Below are 13,013 nucleotides of genomic sequence, written 5' to 3'. Positions count from 1 at the left end.
TCTAAGGGAGAGACCCGCCACCCTGCGGAGGAAACTCATTTGGGCCGCTTGTACCCGTGATCTTATCCTTTCGGTCATGACCCAAAGCTCATGACCATAGGTGAGGATGGGAACGTAGATCGACCGGTAAATTGAGAGCTTTGCCTTCCGGCTCAGCTCCTTCTTCACCACAACGGATCGGTACAACGTCCGCATTACTGAAGACGCCGCACCGATCCGCCTGTCGATCTCACGATCCACTCTTCCCTCACTCGTGAACAAGACTCCTAGGTACTTGAACTCCTCCACTTGGGGCAGGGTCTCCTCCCCAACCCGGAGATGGCACTCCACCCTTTTCCGGGCGAGAACCATGGACTCGGACTTGGAGGTGCTGATTCTCATTCCGGTCGCTTCACACTCGGCTGCGAACCGATCCAGCGAGAGCTGAAGATCCTGGTCAGATGAAGCCATCAGGACCACATCATCTGCAAAAAGCAGAGACCTAATCCTGCGGTTACCAAACCGGAACCCCTCAACGCCTTGACTGCGCCTAGAAATTCTGTCCATAAAAGTTATGAACAGAATGGGTGACAAAGGACAGCCTTGGCGGTCCCATCTTTCTTAAAGATAAAGTACTATCCATCTTAAAGATAATCATCCTGTCCAGATGTTTACTGACATAATATTCATGTTTAAATAACTTTTACTGCAAATAATCGCAATTGGCCCTAAAAAACCCCACCATCGGTTGATCTCTACTTCTGCTGTGGGCTGTCTTTACGTAATAGACGTGACTTACTGACTTCAAATGTTGCATAAAAGGAGAATAGGACGATTGTTTCTGGCACAGATTTCAGAAAAGTCAGACTTGGGACAGTTTGCATTAGCACAAATGTCAAAGCAAACTTCTCCAGTCTAGGGCCGCTGACCTTTAGTCTAGTTCCACTTTTGACCCTGTGTACACAACACATTCCACCCAGGTTGTTTTACTTTGTCCATTCTCATTTCAATCAAAGTGACTTTAGGATGGCTGATTCAGCAAAAGCTAGACAGGAAGTAACCAAAAATGTCAACAGATAGCATTAACCCTTGGGAAAAAAAAGGGTGTTTATATGCTGAATACCACCTTAACGTTAAAATATCACAGACTTTCAGTTTTATTCTTTGGTGCCCAATTCATAATAAAGGGAGACCCAAAACCAGGAACATAGATGACTTTCTGGCGATCTTACATCTTTCAATTGCGCAGTAATTGACATATCTTCTGCTTACGTTTTATATCTAGTCTTTTGGCAAAACAAACTATTTACACGAAATAAATACTGCACATGCGTATGACCTGCTCGCGCCAGGCAAATATAAAAACTACAATCCCCACAATGCCTTGCGCGAAACCAACCGGAAGTAAACTCCGGTCTTGTCAGGCTGTAGAAGATTATTATTCTTCACCATGATTTGGTGAAGGTGGACCTCGACTTAATCACGTTGAAAAACTTATTGGGGTCTTACCATTTAGTGGTCAATTGTACGGAATGTGTACTGTACTGTGCAATCTACTAATAAAAGTCTCAATCAAACAAAGCTGCGAGCGCCAGGTATAATTCGACTACAATCCCCATGAGACGTTGCGGTACACAAACCGGAAGTACGCTCCGGTCTCGTCAGGCTGTCGCTGTTGCTGACTGTAGTGTGGAGGAAACAAGACTATCTGTAAGATAAACACCGATAAAACAAAACAAAAGAAAAAAGACAATTTTACACAAAGTAAGTACCTATGAATGAGCTGCTGGCGCAAGGCAATTCCCATGAGGCCTTGCGGGAAATCAACCGGAAGTAAATCTCGTCTAGTCATCTCTGGATGTCAGAAAGGACGGCACAAGAAACTCTCTGTAAAACTTCAATTCATAAAAAAACACACATTTAAGCAAACACATTCTGTACATACGCGCTGTATGAGCTACTAGTGCCAGGAAAATACAACTGCAACACCCACCAGGCGGAAGTAGATTCCGTGAGCAAGTAGCTGAAACAAGACAACTTTCTGGACTCCCCATTAAAGGTTTGTTTAAACTATCTGGACTCCCCATTAAAGGTTTGTTTAAAGCCTACTATCTGGACTCCTCCTGCACGTAAAGGTGTGTTTAAAGCCTACTATCTGGACTCCTCCTGCACGTAAAGGTGTGTTTAAAGCCTACTATCTGGACTTCTGCACGTAAAGGTGTGTTTAAAGCCTACTATCTGGACTTCTGCACGTAAAGGTGTGTTTAAAGCCTACTATCTGGACTTCTGCACGTAAAGGTGTGTTTAAAGCCTACTATCTGGACTTCTGCACGTAAAGGTGTGTTTAAAGCCTACTATCTGGACTTCTGCACGTAAAGGTGTGTATAAAGCCTACTATCTGGACTTCTGCACGTAAAGGTGTGTTTAAAGCCTACTATCTGGACTTCTGCACGTAAAGGTGTGTTTAAAGCCTACTATCTGGACTTCTGCACGTAAAGGTCTGTTTAAAGCCTACTATCTGGACTTCTGCACGTAAAGGTGTGTTTAAAGCCTACTATCTGGACTCCTTCTGCACGTAAAGGTGTGTTTAAAGCCTACTATCTGGACTTCTGCACGTAAAGGTGTGTTTAAAGCCTACTATCTGGACTTCTGCACGTAAAGGTCTGTTTAAAGCCTACTATCTGGACTTCTGCACGTAAAGGTGTGTTTAAAGCCTACTATCTGGACTTCTGCACGTAAAGGTGTGTTTAAAGCCTACTATCTGGACTTCTGCACGTAAAGGTGTGTTTAAAGCCTCTACTATCTGGACTTCTGCACGTAAAGGTGTGTTTAAAGCCCACTATCTGGACTTCTGCACGTAAAGGTGTGTTTAAAGCCTACTATCTGGACTTCTGCACGTAAAGGTGTGTTTAAAGCCTACTATCTGGACTTCTGCACGTAAAGGTGTGTTTAAAGCCTACTATCTGGACTTCTGCACGTAAAGGTGTGTTTAAAGCCTACTATCTGGACTTCTGCACGTAAAGGTGTGTTTAAAGCCTACTATCTGGACTTCTGCACGTAAAGGTGTGTTTAAAGCCTACTATCTGGACTTCTGCACGTAAAGGTGTGTATAAAGCCTACTATCTGGACTTCTGCACGTAAAGGTGTGTTTAAAGCCTACTATCTGGACTTCTGCACGTAAAGGTGTGTTTAAAGCCTACTATCTGGACTTCTGCACGTAAAGGTCTGTTTAAAGCCTACTATCTGGACTTCTGCACGTAAAGGTGTGTTTAAAGCCTACTATCTGGACTCCTTCTGCACGTAAAGGTGTGTTTAAAGCCCACTATCTGGACTTCTGCACGTAAAGGTGTGTTTAAAGCCTACTATCTGGACTTCTGCACGTAAAGGTCTGTTTAAAGCCTACTATCTGGACTTCTGCACGTAAAGGTGTGTTTAAAGCCTACTATCTGGACTTCTGCACGTAAAGGTGTGTTTAAAGCCTACTATCTGGACTTCTGCACGTAAAGGTGTGTTTAAAGCCTACTATCTGGACTTCTGCACGTAAAGGTGTGTTTAAAGCCTACTATCTGGACTTATGCACGTAAAGGTGTGTTTAAAGCCCACTATCTGGACTTCTGCACGTAAAGGTGTGTTTAAAGCCTACTATCTGGACTTCTGCACGTAAAGGTGTGTTTAAAGCCTACTATCTGGACTTCTGCACGTAAAGGTGTGTTTAAAGCCTACTATCTGGACTTCTGCACGTAAAGGTGTGTTTAAAGCCTACTATCTGGACTTCTGCACGTAAAGGTGTGTTTAAAGCCTACTATCTGGACTCCTTCTGCACGTAAAGGTGTGTTTAAAGCCCACTATCTGGACTTCTGCACGTAAAGGTGTGTTTAAAGCCCACTATCTGGACTTCTGCACGTAAAGGTGTGTTTAAAGCCTACTATCTGGACTTCTGCACGTAAAGGTGTGTTTAAAGCCTACTATCTGGACTTCTGCACGTAAAGGTGTGTTTAAAGCCCACTATCTGGACTTCTGCACGTAAAAGTGTGTTTAAAGCCTACTATCTGGACTTCTGCACGTAAAGGTGTGTTTAAAGCCTACTATCTGGACTCCTCCTGCACGTAAAAGTGTGTTTAAAGCCTACTATCTGGACTTCTGCACGTAAAGGTGTGTTTAAAGCCTACTATCTGGACTTCTGCACGTAAAGGTGTGTTTAAAGCCTACTATCTGGACTCCTCCTGCACGTAAAGGTGTGTTTAAAGCCTACTATCTGGACTTCTGCACGTAAAGGTGTGTTTAAAGCCTACTATCTGGACTCCTGCACGTAAAGGTGTGTATAAAGCCTACTATCTGGACTCCTGCACGTAAAGGTGTGTATAAAGCCTACTATCTGGACTTCTGCACGTAAAGGTGCGTTTAAAGCCTACTATCTGGACTTCTGCACGTAAAGGTGTGTTTAAAGCCTACTATCTGGACTCCTGCACGTAAAGGTGTGTATAAAGCCTACTATCTGGACTCCTGCACGTAAAGGTGTGTTTAAAGCCTACTATCTGGACTCCTGCACGTAAAGGTGTGTTTAAAGCCTACTATCTGGACTTCTGCACGTAAAGGTGTGTTTAAAGCCTACTATCTGGACTTCTGCACGTAAAGGTGTGTTTAAAGCCTACTATCTGGACTCCTGCACGTAAAGGTGTGTTTAAAGCCTACTATCTGGACTTCTGCACGTAAAGGTGTGTTTAAAGCCTACTATCTGGACTTCTGCACGTAAAGGTGTGTTTAAAGCCCACTATCTGGACTTCTGCACGTAAAAGTGTGTTTAAAGCCTACTATCTGGACTTCTGCACGTAAAGGTGTGTTTAAAGCCTACTATCTGGACTCCTCCTGCACGTAAAAGTGTGTTTAAAGCCTACTATCTGGACTTCTGCACGTAAAGGTATGTTTAAAGCCTACTATCTGGACTTCTGCACGTAAAGGTGTGTTTAAAGCCTACTATCTGGACTTCTGCACGTAAAGGTGTGTTTAAAGCCTACTATCTGGACTTCTGCACGTAAAGGTGTGTTTAAAGCCCACTATCTGGACTTCTGCACGTAAAGGTGTGTTTAAAGCCTACTATCTGGACTTCTGCACGTAAAGGTGTGTTTAAAGCCTACTATCTGGACTTCTGCACGTAAAGGTGTGTTTAAAGCCTACTATCTGGACTTCTGCACGTAAAAGTGTGTTTAAAGCCTACTATCTGGACTTCTGCACGTAAAGGTGTGTTTAAAGCCTACTATCTGGACTTCTGCACGTAAAGGTGTGTTTAAAGCCTACTATCTGGACTTCTGCACGTAAAGGTGTGTTTAAAGCCTACTATCTGGACTTCTGCACGTAAAGGTGTGTTTAAAGCCTACTATCTGGACTTATGCACGTAAAGGTGTGTTTAAAGCCCACTATCTGGACTTCTGCACGTAAAGGTGTGTTTAAAGCCTACTATCTGGACTTCTGCACGTAAAGGTGTGTTTAAAGCCTACTATCTGGACTTCTGCACGTAAAGGTGTGTATAAAGCCTACTATCTGGACTTATGCACGTAAAGGTGTGTTTAAAGCCCACTATCTGGACTTCTGCACGTAAAGGTGTGTTTAAAGCCTACTATCTGGACTTCTGCACGTAAAGGTGTGTTTAAAGCCTACTATCTGGACTTCTCCACGTAAAGGTGTGTTTAAAGCCTACTATCTGGACTTCTGCACGTAAAGGTGTGTTTAAAGCCTACTATCTGGACTTCTGCACGTAAAGGTGTGTTTAAAGCCTACTATCTGGACTTCTGCACGTAAAGGTGTGTTTAAAGCCTACTATCTGGACTTATGCACGTAAAGGTGTGTTTAAAGCCCACTATCTGGACTTCTGCACGTAAAGGTGTGTTTAAAGCCTACTATCTGGACTTCTGCACGTAAAGGTGTGTTTAAAGCCTACTATCTGGACTTCTCCACGTAAAGGTGTGTTTAAAGCCTACTATCTGGACTCCTTCTGCACGTAAAGGTGTGTTTAAAGCCTACTATCTGGACTTCTGCACGTAAAGGTGTGTTTAAAGCCTACTATCTGGACTTATGCACGTAAAGGTGTGTTTAAAGCCCACTATCTGGACTTCTGCACGTAAAGGTGTGTTTAAAGCCTACTATCTGGACTTCTGCACGTAAAGGTGTGTTTAAAGCCTACTATCTGGACTTCTCCACGTAAAGGTGTGTTTAAAGCCTACTATCTGGACTCCTTCTGCACGTAAAGGTGTGTTTAAAGCCCACTATCTGGACTTCTGCACGTAAAGGTGTGTTTAAAGCCCACTATCTGGACTTCTGCACGTAAAGGTGTGTTTAAAGCCTACTATCTGGACTCCTGCACGTAAAGGTGTGTTTAAAGTCTACTATCTGGACTTCTGCACGTAAAGGTGTGTTTAAAGCCTACTATCTGGACTTCTGCACGTAAAGGTGTGTATAAAGCCTACTATCTGGACTTCTGCACGTAAAGGTGTGTTTAAAGCCTACTATCTGGACTTCTGCACGTAAAGGTGTGTTTAAAGCCTACTATCTGGACTTCTGCACGTAAAGGTGTGTTTAAAGCCTACTATCTGGACTCCTTCTGCACGTAAAGGTGTGTTTAAAGCCCACTATCTGGACTTCTGCACGTAAAGGTGTGTTTAAAGCCCACTATCTGGACTTCTGCACGTAAAGGTGTGTTTAAAGCCTACTATCTGGACTTCTGCACGTAAAGGTGTGTTTAAAGCCTACTATCTGGACTTCTGCACGTAAAGGTGTGTTTAAAGCCCACTATCTGGACTTCTGCACGTAAAAGTGTGTTTAAAGCCTACTATCTGGACTTCTGCACGTAAAGGTGTGTTTAAAGCCTACTATCTGGACTCCTCCTGCACGTAAAAGTGTGTTTAAAGCCTACTATCTGGACTTCTGCACGTAAAGGTATGTTTAAAGCCTACTATCTGGACTTCTGCACGTAAAGGTGTGTTTAAAGCCTACTATCTGGACTTCTGCACGTAAAGGTGTGTTTAAAGCCTACTATCTGGACTTCTGCACGTAAAGGTGTGTTTAAAGCCTACTATCTGGACTTCTCCACGTAAAGGTGTGTTTAAAGCCTACTATCTGGACTCCTTCTGCACGTAAAGGTGTGTTTAAAGCCTACTATCTGGACTTCTCCACGTAAAGGTGTGTTTAAAGCCTACTATCTGGACTCCTTCTGCACGTAAAGGTGTGTTTAAAGCCCACTATCTGGACTTCTGCACGTAAAGGTGTGTTTAAAGCCCACTATCTGGACTTCTGCACGTAAAGGTGTGTTTAAAGCCTACTATCTGGACTCCTGCACGTAAAGGTGTGTTTAAAGTCTACTATCTGGACTTCTGCACGTAAAGGTGTGTTTAAAGCCTACTATCTGGACTTCTGCACGTAAAGGTGTGTATAAAGCCTACTATCTGGACTTCTGCACGTAAAGGTGTGTTTAAAGCCTACTATCTGGACTTCTGCACGTAAAGGTGTGTTTAAAGCCTACTATCTGGACTTCTGCACGTAAAGGTGTGTTTAAAGCCTACTATCTGGACTTCTGCACGTAAAGGTGTGTTTAAAGCATACTTACCGTATTTCCTTGAATTGCCGCCCGGGCGCTAATTAATTTAAAACCTCTTCTCACTCCTGTGCTTACCAAAGGCATGCGGTAAAAGTAAGCATGCGCTAATTATTTTAAAACCTCTTCTCACTCCGGCACTTACCAAAGGCATGCAGTAAAAAATTGAGTGTGATGTAAGCTTGGACCTTAAATCGTACTGAATAGCTCTTAATCTTCTTCCCTTTATGCAATTTCAAATTACCCCTATTGAAATCAGCCTCTTCCATTGTGAAAATGACGACATGGGAAGTGTCACTTGTGATGTGACGAGTTTGACTCGGCGGTAATACTAAGCATGCGCTAATTATTTTTGCAAAGAGAGTTTTACCCGTCAGTAATTCAAGGCAGGCGCATACTATATGCCCTGCAGCAATTCAAGGAAATACGGTATATTATATATTCATACATGGTGACTAATGTTAAGGTTATAGGTGCTAGCTAGAAGAATGCTAACTGTTTGTGTACATCCGGCTATGAAATGTTCTTCAATATAAGGTAGTAGAAAAGTTCTCCAGAGAGGAATATGCAATATAAGGTACTAGAAATGTTCTAAATAGAGGAATATGCAATATAAGGTGGTAGAAATGTTTTTCAATATAAGGTAGTAGAAATGTTCTGCATAGAGGAATATGCAATATAAGGTAGTAGAAATGTTCTGCATAGAGGAATATGCAATATAAGGTAGTAGAAATGTTCTACGATATAAGGTAGTAGAAATGTTCTGCATAGAGGAATATGCAATATAAGGTAGTAGAAATGTTCTCCAGAGAGGAATATGCAATATAAGGTAGTAGAAATGTCCTGCGTAGAGGAATATGCAATATAAGGTAGTAGAAATGTTCTGCATAGAGGAATATGCAATATAAGGTAGTAGAAATGTTTTTCAATATAAGGTAGTAGAAATGTTCTCCAGAGAGGAATATGCAATATAAGGTAGTAGAAATGTTCTCCAGAGAGGAATATGCAATATAAGGTAGTAGAAATGTCCTGCGTAGAGGAATATGCAATATAAGGTAGTAGAAATGTTCTGCATAGAGGAATATGCAATATAAGGTAGTAGAAATGTTTTTCAATATAAGGTAGTAGAAATGTTCTGCATAGAGAAATATGCAATATAAGGTAGTAGAAATGTTCTGCATAGAGGAATATGCAATATAAGGTAGTAGAAATGTTCTACAATATAAGGTAGTAGAAAGCGCCCCCTAGGAAAAAATTACAGACAAAACTGCATGTAACTTCTGTTAGGAATGTCATAGCGACATGAAACAAAAACTCCTATGTAGGTCTGACTTAGACCCAATTTTCATACACTCACTTCTTTCAGCAAAAATCTACAGAAAGTTGGCAAAAACCCCTTCAAAACAACATTTTTGCAAAAAATGCAATTTTTGCCTCTTTGCGCTGTAATTTGACCCCTTTAAAATGCTTCAAAAGTCACCAAACTTGGCGCACACATAAGGACTGGCGCATATTGCGATCTAATGAAAAAACCAAACCCCAAAACTCAAAATGGCGCTCTAACGCTATTTTTGAATAAAACACTGAAAAAACTGCTCCTAGGAAGAAAACACAGACAAAACTGTTTGTAACTTCCGGTAAGAATGTTGGAGAGACATGAAACAAAAACTTCTATGTAGGTCTCGCTTAGACCTACATTTCATAGATTGACAACCCTCAACAAAAATCAACAGGAAGTTTGCAATCCCCCCTTCAAAACAAAGGTTTTGTAAAAACCGGTCACCTTTCTTCAAACATTATCTCCTCTGAGTTCTTTTGTTGTTTTGGCTTCAAACTCACACAGGAGAGAGATTGAACCCTTCTGATTAAAAGTATAGAACAGAGTTTTGATAAGTTCTCAGGTTTTGATTTTACGCGCCTTCAAAGAACCCCTGTGCAAAGTCTCCTAAAAAATGTCATTTTTGCCTCTTTGAGCTGTTATTTGACCCCCTTAAAATGCTTCCAAACTCACCAAACTTGACACACACATCAGGTCTAGCAAAAATTGCGATCTGATGAAAAAACCTAACCTCAAAACTCAAAATTGCGCTCTACCGCCCCCCTAGGAATACAACACGGACAAACTGCTCCTAGGAAGAAAACAGACAAAACCGCTTGTAACTTCCGGTAGGAATGTCAGAGAGACATGAAACAAAAAACACTATGTAGGTCTCACTTAGACCTATATTTTAATAATTAACATACTTTGGCAAAAATCAACAGGAAGTTTGATATTTTCACTTCAATACAACAACTGCATTACTTTCACAATGCATTAGATTCTCAAAATAGTGGCTCCAAGGCGTCTTCTAACGCTTATCCGGCCGTGGGTCTCGGGGGCAGCAGCCAAAGGCGGACCCGACCAACGCTGCTTGCAGCTTTAATTTATAATTGAATCACTTGTTTATTTTTTTAACAAGTTTTTAGTTATTTTTATATATTTTTTTCCAAATAGTTCAAGAAAGACCACTACAAATGAGCAATATTTTGCAGTGTTATACAATTTAATAAATCAGAAGCTAATGACATAGTGCTGTATTTTACTTCTTCATCTCTTTTTTTCAACCAAAAATGCTTTGCCCTGATTAGGGGGTACTTGAATTAAAAACATGTTGACAGGGGGTACATCACTGAAAAAAGGTTGAGAACCACTGACCTAGACCATCTACAAAGACATGCTATTGCGACATCTAGTGGACACATTTAGAACAGCTGTATCTTTCTTTCAAACATCTCAGTTCCCAGTGACTTATTATATTTTTCGAAGTTCTTCTCAAAATTTTACCCATCACGCGATATCCCGAAAAACAGCCTCAAAGTGCCTCATTTTCACGATCGGTATATCCACCCGTCTATTGTCCTGTGATGTCACAGCGTGAAACAACCACAAACAAATATATATATAGCGATATTAGCTCGCATTCAGACTCGGATTTCAGCGGCGTAAGCGATTCACCTGATTACGCATGTATTGAAACGGATGGTTGGAGTGTGGAGGCAGGTAGCGAAAACTAAATTGAAGAAGAAACAAGCTATTGAGCCATATCACGACAGACAGTGGCGGAAACGAGGACTAATTCGGCGATCGCCTTCTAACCAATGATTGGTATGTGTTTGTTTGGCATTAATTGTGGGTGGAGGGAAAGGCTGGATGCAAATATAGCTACAAATGAGGCATAATGATGCAATATGTACATACAGCTAGCCTAAATAGCATGTTAGCATCGATTAGCTTGCAGTCATGCCATGAGCAAATATGTCTCCACATAAGTCAATAACATCAACAAAACTCACCTTTGTGCATTCATGCACAACGTTATAAGTTTGGTGGACAAAATGAGACCGAAAAAAAAGTGGCCTAAATCACGAGATCCAGGGGGTTTACCTCGCTCGTCTGCTGAATAGCTCGCACTCGGGCAGATTCACTGGTGGTCTATATTCCAATATTGCAGATTTCTTTGACTTTATGGTTGGAAATGCATTTTCTTTGAGTGCCGCAGGATATCCACACATTCTTGCCATCTCTGTCGTCGGTAAAGTGTGCGGAACAAACGAGGGACTTTCGCATCTTTTGACCGCTGTTGCAACTTGAATCCATCTCTGTTGGTGTTGTTACAAGGTACGGGAAAACAGTCCAAAAAACGGAAAATAACAAAACTGATTTGACTTGGTGCGTGTAATAAGATTGAGAAAATGGCGGATCGCTTCATGTTGTGACGTCACGGGTGAAAGGTCATCGCTCAACAGGCTATCAATTGAAAGGCGTTTGAATCCCCAAATTCACCCTTTTAGAGTTTGGAAATCGGTTCAAAACACATATGGTCTTTTTTTCTGCAACATCAAGGTATATATTGAGGCTTACATAGGTCTGCTGATAATGTTCCCCTTTAACAAAGTCACCCACAAACAAAAGCTGTTGGCAGGCCTGATCTGGCCCTCCAGCCGTATGTTTGACCCCCCGATGTAGAATATCACAGTCTATCATAGCAGCCCCCCTGGTATGTGTTTGTTTGGCATTAAATGTGGGTGGAGGGAAAGGCTGGATGCAAATATAGCTACAAATGAGGCATAATGATGCAATATGTACATACAGCTAGCCTAAATAGCATGTTAGCATCGATTAGCTTGCAGTCATGCCGTGAGCAAATATGTCTCCACATAAGTCAATAACATCAACAAAACTCACCTTTGTGCATTCATGCACAACGTTATAAGTTTGGTGGACAAAATGAGACCGAAAAAAAAGTGGCCTAAATCACGAGATCCAGGGGGTTTACCTCGCTCGTCTGCTGAATAGCTCGCACTCGGGCAGATTCACTGGTGGTCTATATTCCAATATTGCAGATTTCGTTGACTTTATGGTTGGAAATGCATCTTCTTTGAGTGCCGCAGGATATCCACACATTCTTGCCATAGCTGTCGTCGGTAAAGTGTGCGGAACAAACGAGGGACTTTCGCATCTTTTGACCGCTGTTGCAACTTGAATCCATCTCTGTTGGTGTTGTTACAAGGTACGGGAAAACAGTCCAAAAAACGGAAAATAACAAAACTGATTTGACTTGGTGCGTGTAATAAGATTGAGAAAATGGCGGATCGCTTCATGTTGTGACGTCACGGGTGAAAGGTCATCGCTCCGACAGGCTATCAGTTGAAAGGCGTTTAAATCGCCAAATTCACCCTTTTAGAGTTTGGAAATCGGTTCAAAACACATATGGTCTTTTTTTCTGCAACATCAAGGTATATATTGAGGCTTACATAGGTCTGCTGATAATGTTCCCCTTTAACAAAGTCACCCACAAACAAAAGCTGTTGGCAGGCCTGATCTGGCCCTCCTGCCGTATGTTTGACACCCCGATGTAGAATATCACAGTATATCATAGCAGCCCCCCTGGTATGTGTTTGTTTGGCATTAAATGTGGGTGGAGGGAAAGGCTGGATGCAACTATAGCTACAAATGAGGCATAATGATGCAATATGTACATACAGCTAGCCTAAATAGCATGTTAGCATCGATTAGCTTGCAGTCATGCCGTGAGCAAATATGTCTCCACATAAGTCAATAACATCAACAAAACTCACCTTTGTGCATTCATGCACAACGTTATAAGTTTGGTGGACAAAATGAGACCGAAAAAAAAGTGGCCTAAATCACGAGATCCAGGGGGTTTACCTCGCTCGTCTGCGGGAAGAGGCGGCCGTCGTCGTCGCTGAATAGCTCGCACTCGGGCAGATTCACTGGTGGTCTATATTCCAATATTGCAGATTTCGTTGACTTTATGGTTGGAAATGCATCTTCTTTGAGTGCCGCAGTATATCCACACATTCTTGCCATAGCTGTCGTCGGTAAAGTGTGCGGAACAAACGAGGGACTTTCGCATCTTTTGACCGATGTTGCAACTTGAATCCATCT

At 41.9% G+C, this 13,013-nt stretch overlaps 1 protein-coding gene across 8 annotated transcripts in view; it reads left to right on the top strand.

The window, feature by feature from the left end:
• tmem11 (transmembrane protein 11) overlaps positions 1-13,013 on the top strand; it is a 62,152-nt gene that overhangs the window by 10,722 nt on the left and 38,417 nt on the right. Inside the window, exon 1 of one of the 8 annotated variants that reach the window (XM_061884481.1) lies at positions 1,615-1,743. The exons of 1 other annotated variant lie outside the window; for it this stretch is intronic. The gene's annotated coding sequence lies outside the window, so the exon portion shown is untranslated. 6 more of the 8 variants (XM_061884480.1, XM_061884479.1, XM_061884485.1 and 3 more) reach the window with 6 other exon arrangements.

The sequence above is a fragment of the Nerophis ophidion genome, linkage group LG23 (assembly GCF_033978795.1).
Source record: "Nerophis ophidion isolate RoL-2023_Sa linkage group LG23, RoL_Noph_v1.0, whole genome shotgun sequence".
NCBI lineage: Eukaryota > Metazoa > Chordata > Actinopteri > Syngnathiformes > Syngnathidae > Nerophis > Nerophis ophidion.
This window is presented reverse-complemented; position numbering and strand designations above follow the sequence as displayed.